The sequence below is a fragment of the Psammomys obesus genome, unplaced genomic scaffold (assembly GCF_907164565.1).
Source record: "Psammomys obesus unplaced genomic scaffold, mPsaObe1.curated_primary_1811, whole genome shotgun sequence".
Lineage (NCBI taxonomy): Eukaryota > Metazoa > Chordata > Mammalia > Rodentia > Muridae > Psammomys > Psammomys obesus.
In genome coordinates, this window is record NW_026596073.1 from 28,958,342 (window position 1) to 28,966,334 (window position 7,993).

Sequence of the window (7,993 nt, forward strand, 5' to 3'; positions counted from 1 at the left end):
TCTTACTTAAATCCTGCTAATATCACTAAATGAAGAAAACTGACCATCAACAGGAACAAAGAGCTGAGGAGACAGCTTAGATGGTAAAGTGCTTGGCAAGAAGGCCTAAGTTTAAGCTCTCAGAAGCCCCTTGGAAAGCCTGGCACAGCAGCGCACAACTATAACCTGGGGAATGTGCAGGCAGCAGGACTCCTGGCTCTCAGGCCAGCTAGTCTATCCAAACCAATAAACTTCAGGTTCAGTGAGAGGCCCTATCTCAAAAATAAGGTAGTGCTGGGCTGGTGGTGGACACCTTTAATCCCAGAACTTGAGACACTGAGGCAGGAGGATCTTTGTGAATTTCAGACCAGCATAATCTAGATGGAAAGACCCTGTCTAAAACAAAAACAAACAAAAATTAGGAGGAAAAAAAACTGAGAAAGACACCAAAAAAAAAGAAGGAAGAAAAAGAAAAACAAAGAGACCAGAAGATCTATCAGTAGGTGTAACAGGCAGAGTGTCTTGTCCAAGGAGAAAGAGCTCCTGTAACTGAAAAAGGGATTCCTAATAGAAAGAAACTAGACCTGGTAAACCACTAGGAAACTTAGGACTTGGAAGCACCAGGATCCACACAGGGTGGAGATGCTATGAATATATTAAGGCGGAGAACTGGTGAGGAACCCACATAGAGCATGGGCCTCCACCCAAGCATAACTGCCTGGGGGAGAAGAGGCTGTTCTGGGTTTTGCTTTCACGCTGTTCATCAACAACACTGAGCAGGTGTTGCTGGGCATGTAGCTCTGTAAAGCTTTGGTTCAGTCTCCGGAAGGAGAGAAAAATAAAACCAAACCCCAGAGGGACCTGTTCATTGAGGGAACTGCCTCAGTATTGTCTCTCAACACTGCCCATCATGTCTGCCCAAAAGGAGATGAGAAAGCAGAACAAGTTCTCTGCTTGGAAACAGCATCTTGGCTGGGGCAAATGCATGACAGAGTAAATTACTTAAAACAGTATGAGATTGTTTTTTGTCACTCAGTTGTACAATTCCTGTGCATGGGCTTTGCAGATGACAAGGTCGTGTTGCAGTGTCAAAAGGGTGGGCATGGCAATGAGTGGCACCCAGTCCTCTGCTTTTTGCAGCCTCCTTGCACTTCTTTCCAGACCCTCTCCTTCACCTCCAAACCAGGACTACACTTGGCTGATGTGAACTCTTGCTCACTTTCGGCTTGCATATCGTTCTCTCGTTCTTTAGGACAGCATTTGGGCCTATCTGGGTCATCCCAAATAATATTCCCATCTCACGATCTTTTAACACAGTAACTTCTACGGAAATAGTCTTTTTATTGTGTAAGATAACATTCCCAGGCTCCAGAAATTGGAATCTGAACCCCTCTTGGAGCCAGATACAGCGTATCACAGATTTTACCTGCCAGTTATGTTTGGGGTAGAAGAGGACACACAGGGGTTTTTTTGGTAATGTGAAACCCTGGTTCCTTGTCCTACTTCACTGTAGCTTATTACCAACCGAATGGGAACAGATTGAAATCTTGGCTGCGATAAGCCAGAGAGGAAGCTTTGCAGATCATCCAATCACAGTGAAGCAGGCTCTGAAAAGCTGCTTTTGCAAAAGCATCACTCCCTCGCTTGGCCCTCCCTTTGACTCTCAGAAGATCGCTATTTGATGCTTACAAAAATCACTGTGCTTAGCAGAACACAGGACTCAGGAGCTTGATGCTGATATCCAAAGAGCCGATAAAAAACGCTTGCATTCTCCACCTATCAAATGAATAGAATCATGAACAAGACACTCTTCGAGGCCCAGATTAGAGGGGAAGGCTACATGTCACAAACCTGATTATTTTTTCTTTTAGAATAGGAAATCTTTGACACTTCATTTCCCTCTACCTAGACTTAAATTTTTTAAAAAAAGGACATGAGGCCCAGGTTCTCTTTGCATTATCAAATAACTTGCATATGTTCTTACTGTTTTCTCTAAGTTGTAAGGTGTTTATAGGCATCGGAAGGAGGACATTAGCCTAATTCCCACCCCCAGCCCCACCTTAGGCAAACTGTAAATCAATTCATTTTCAATTTCTTTCCTAGTTCATTTTAAAATACAGAAAAACTGTGTGTGACAGATTTAAAAAATCTAAATATTCAGTAAGAATGCCAATTGAGGAAGCTAGGTAGACAGAGAAAAGGGCAAACTGTATAAACTTGAGACTGGTGCCCTACAGGGAGCCAGTGAGATACCACGTGACTGCACAAAAGTTCAGACCCAAACAATACTCTACGACACTGGCTGGTGCAGCGTGGGTACTTAGGTCCCTTACAGCAGCCCCTTCCGATGAGCAGCCTTTCAGAGCAGGATGTTCCCGTCATGGAGCGTTTGTTCTAACAACCAAAATTCATCTAAGGGGAGTAATCCCTATTCCTAGGGAAAATCTCCATCTATTCCTGGGATTCCCATCATTTATTAACTCAAGAATGAGTCTCCCTTCCACTGAAGTTTACAAAAAAGCAAAAAAACAAAACAAAACAAAACAAAACAAAAACAAAACAAAAAAAAACCCAAACTATTCAAAATCCCAAGAGGCCTGACTGTCTCTTGGGAAGCCTGCACTCTCTCTTGAGTGTATACTTTTAGTGTGTAATGAAATCCTTCCTAATTCCTCTCTTTGTCCCACTTCTAAGTTATTTCACTAACAGTGACAAGGACTTGGAAATACTGGGTGAGGCTTCAATCAGCTCTGTCTCTGAGACATCGGTTTTCCTGGGTGTTCTGTATAAAAAAAAAACCATAGGCAGATACATTTGTGTTCTTGTACAACATCAGAATATGTTGAATCACAATAAATTCACAAGCCACACCTTTTTAGCTGTCATTTCTAAGGGACCTCAACGTCCCTCAAAAGTGTGGCTGTTGGCAGTCACGGACTACATTATAGTTTCTCACGTTTGTGTATGCACACGTGTGTGTGCAGGTTACAGGTGGTTCCAAAAGGTCAGAGAGGTTCCAAAGTCCAAAGAAACAGAGAACTGACTCGGATGAAGAGACTCACTGCAAGTGGTTAGGGCGCATATTAAGGAGCCCGGCTGGAGAGCAGCTGAAGGCAATCAAAGCCAAGCCAGGAGGGGGTCAAGTTAAGTTAAGGAGAGGCCAATTGAAAGGTTTTGTATGCACCCAGAAACCCGTAATTTGAGCATAAGGGCCCAGTCCAGTAAGCAGGCCATGTCAAGAGTGAAGTCCTGTGTAAACGGTTAGGAGTTCTCCACCTGTAGATCTTGTGTCATGTGTGTTGTGTGGTAACTTCCTCTGAGATAATAAAACATTCCATCCTGGAAGGGTGCCTGTAAGTAACGCGCTGTTAAAGGGACTTGAAACAATGAGATGTTCTAAGGAGAGGTGGCACATTCCATCCTGCAGGGAAGCTTCTTAAGCACAGGAAGTAAACAGCTCAATGGCTTCAGGAAGTTCCTGAAACTAAATTAGCTGCCTAAGAAAGGCTCCGACTCCAGGCAACAGAGATGCCTGGAATGACACTCTCCAACCTGCAGTTTCTGCAGTGTGCTCCAGCTTCCCAAGATTCATCAACTGTCACCCATACCGGTGTGGAAGTTAGGTGGTACAGCTCTATTTGAGTCATGTCTGCTCCCGTAAGACAGCTCTCACCTATATTCTTATAAGTAACCCCCATAAAACTCATTGGTTCATCAAGGTAGGCTTTGGTATTGCTCTGTCGTCAGTTTCTTCTCTGTCACATCTCCCCAGAAATAATTATCACGCAACAATGTGCGGTTTTGGTTAGATGAGAGGTCGTTGTGGGTCACCACCACCTCATTGTTAGGTGTCTCTCCTTTTATGAAATCCAAGGAAGAAGACTGCATCCTTCATTGGTCTGGAATGTTGGATAAGCTCATGTGGCTCTGATTGTTCTGATGTGGTTTTGATACACCCATGTGCCCGTGTGTTTCCAGTTACTTCATTATGTTCATGGGAGTACGTTTCATCTATGTGAGAAATCCGTCAGTCTGTCTGTGCTGGTAACAGTATCTGCAAGCACAAATGATATGAAGTCATTCTGTCTCTGCATATTTATTCATGACGGAGCAAAGAGAGTCACTTGATGTGTGAAGGACAATGTGCCAGGTACTACCCAAGGTGTTGTATCTGTGTTACTTCATTTTGTCTCAAAACGAACAGATAATCATCACACAAAGCGAGGCTTAGCCAGGTCACTCTATCACATCACAGATTTAATAAAGGCAGTTTGGAGTCATAAGCCAGTATGTGCCTGCTAACCTCTTCACCTCAGGGCAGACTGGGAAGCAGGTGATCCTGGCCACTTGGAGGTAGTTTGTATTTGAATTTTTTAATTGGCAGCTGAAGATTAGTTCTTCAGAAGTCTCACACTTCTAGCTACCAAATCAATGGCCTAACACAAGGAAACATCAGACATTTGATAAACTGCTCAGCGATATGTACCACACTTTGTTCTGTTTTGTATGCTAGCCTGCCTTGATTTTGTCCCAAGGGAGGAAACCCTGTAGTGTTTCTCTGAGTTGGAGTTTTGTCACCAGCTTGCACACACTGGCACTCAGGCAACAGGTAACAGAGGACTGGGGATGCAGGCTCTCCGAGTGGCTATATCACACATCTACAATAAACAAGTATGCCTTTTTGGATGACATGTACACAGGCACTGTTAATAGAAAAAAAAATCAAGGCACACATGTATACACACACACAAATGAATGAGGGAAGTATTTTCTTTCCACATTTGAATGGGTCAGACTGGCTTGCAACTCTGCACAGAGTAAACAGAAACCTTAACAGGGGTTACAAATGTCTGCCATGATAAATGACTACTTCTTCTATCCAAGAAATTCAATGGCTCTAGGGCACCCTGCACACTGCACACTGCGGATCAGAGCCCTCCCAGATCTTTTCATCCCCAGCGTGGTTCCCAAATACAGGGCACATTGTCTTACTCTTCCTTGTCTGACTGCCAGTGATGCATTCAAAAGTGTGCCTGAAGGGCATGCTACAGAAACCCAGGTTTCTGCTTAACATGGCCAGAAAGATCTTGTCCTAAATTGGGGCTGAAGAGTCCGGTGAAAGTTATTTAGCCACAAACAACACCCTCTCTCCACCTCCTGACATCTCGTTTATGTTTTCTGTCAGGCCTACACACTCCTGTGTTTATCCTCAAGGTAAATAATGCCCTACTCAGTAAAGCAGCCTCAATGCCTTTCAAAGCTGTGCTCTTCTCTGTGTTGCCTAAGTAGAAAGAAGAGGCTGCCTAAACCAAAGGTCCACTGGTAGAGATCTCTCTCTTGAATCATGAGAAATCAGAATTAGTGGGCTGAGTTGGACATGGTAGCCCAGGGGTGTGTATATGACAGGGAATGAGGGAGTGGTGATTGAAGTTCAAGGAAGAGAGTCTGCAACAAATACTACAAATCAAAGTTCAAATCCAGACCTGGGAATTCCAGCCCCACCCTGGGTTAACAAAGTCATCTGGGAACAGCTAAGAGGGGCACTGTTCCCCCATGCTGACTTGTATATGTTCAAAATGCAGGGCAGAAATGAGCTTCTGGAGTGACATGCCCTGGGTATCAAACTCAGATGGGCTCAGGATCAACTTGGGACTTGCTTATAAATGAGATTCTAATTCCATAGACTTTGGAGCAAAGCAGGGGACAAAAAAAATATGAACCTGGATTTTTAACAAGCACTCTAAGGGACTCTGATGAAAACATTGCATGGGCAAATTGTTTTCAAAGGAATTGAAATGTTACAGTCATGCTCAAGTTACTACGATTACCATGGGAAAGCACTCTCCTCAGTTTAAAGTGTGTGTGTGTGTGTGTGTGTGTGTGTGTGTGTGTGTGTGTGTGTGTAACAATCATGCCACAGAAAATCAGTAAGAACCCATCCCTAGAAGGTAAGGGGGGTAGTGAATCATAGGACGGCTTCTTAATTGCAGGGTGCAGCGACATGAAACAGCCTTTGGGGTCATTGTGTAATAATGGTATCAAAGGTCATGAACTTGCAGGGCTGAGTTTATTTATAAATTAGTACTACAATAATTCCTGTAGTGAGGTTGTTTTGTTTTGAAGGGGACGATATGAGGGCTAAGGGTGTAACTTAGGGGTGGAGCACTTGCTTAGCATGCACAAGGCCTCATATTCACCCTCTCTCACATACACACACTCACATGACAAAAAGTGTATCATTCATCATTCTAGTGTTTTACAACTGAGAGAAAAAGACATTCCTAAAGCAGCCAAGGTTGTTCAGATTTTATAACAGCCAAAAAGAAAAAAGGGAAAAGATAAAAGTCCCAAAGAAACAATGAGGTAACAAGTGAGTTGATGGTGAACACAATCGCTGTAAAGCACAAGACAGTGCTGAAATCAGCCCAGACTGTAGATATATTGTTTGAAGGATAGATGTGGCTCCTTGGAGTATGGAGAACTCTACCAGGATTCAGCAGTGATGGGGCTTGTCAGGTGTTCAAAGACACTTTCCTAAGTTCTCAGGATGAGGGATAAGTCTCTGTGGTACTCCATGTCTTACTCTTGTGTACGGGGTGAGGGCAAAGTTACCCGTAAAGCTCACTTCCGCTGGGACGCAGCCTGTTGCCGCGTTGCTTTCTATTTCTAATGTTCTGTGAACTCACTCGATGGCATTCCTTCCTGTGCTGTCGGCCTCTGAACTTGCACTAAAAAAAAAAAAAACCCCACTAAACCATTTCTTCAGCTGACAAAGGAGCCCACCCCAACTTGTTTTCTATTGCTGCTTTGTGGTCATATTTTAAATTTTATTTTATGTGTACAGGTTTTTTTTTTTTTTCCCCACGTGTATATCTAGGCACCACATATGCACTGTGCCTGCAGAAGCCAGAGGAGGGGATCAGATTCCCTGAGGTTGGGGTTACAGATGGTTGTGAGCTACCTTCCGTGTGAGTGCTGGAGATGCAGCCAGTGCTCCTAACTGCGGAGCCATCTTTTAAGCCTCCTTACAGCCATTGTTATTGATCTATTTACTCTGTCCATATTGACTATGCAGAATTCATTTTATGATATTTTATGTCTTTGGGGGAGAGGACAGGAGTTGACCTCATGACGCCACTAGATTAAACTCCCGGGCAGAGTGGCTCACTTTTTCTTCAAGTCATTGCATTTAATAAACCCTAGACCCATTTGCTTGCTTTAATAGGACAGCATGTGCGATGGGAAACAACTCACCAGCCAGTCTGTGATCTTTTCTTTCCTTCTGGGCTGCAATGGACAGTGGTAATCGATGTTTCGTTTTGAAGCACCAGGAGCTCTGTGCTTTTCAAACGGTAGCGGCGTGATGCATACGGCACGTGGTAATATGTAAACAAAACTATCTTTCCCTAGAGGAGTCACCGCACAATCACATGTGATGGGAGGTTAGAAACAGATCTCTACTGACTGTTTGTTATGTTGCAGCAATGGTAATGTGAGTTATTTTCTTTACCCTTTATGATTTTCCTAAGAAACAGGTGCTTTTATTGCCCTTATTTTACATGCGGTACAAACGGCATGTGAGAGGAAGCAAGCGAGCGGCCCAGGCAAGAATGTCGGGACACAAGCCCTGCCTCTGTCTGTGAAATCCCATCTCCTCCAAGGGGACTCCCGCTAGCTTTTGCTTTGAACACTGTCCAAGAAAGAAATCAAGGCAGGATCAGATATTTGCATGCCTTTTGAGGTCAGCCGTGAACCAAAAAGCCACAGGCAGTAGGGTTGCAGTTCGGCCCAGGGTGTTAGACCTCGGGCCTTGCTTCTGCTAGACAAACATTTTACTGCTGTACATCTCCAGCCTTAAAAGGGGGAGGGTTGTTTGTTTATTTGTTTGTTTGTTTGTTTGTTCGTTATTTTATGTGTGTGAGTGTTTTGCCTGAATCGATGTCTGTGTACCAAATGCATGCCTGGTGTCCACAGAGGCCACGAGAGACCATTGCATTTCTGAAGCTGGAATGAT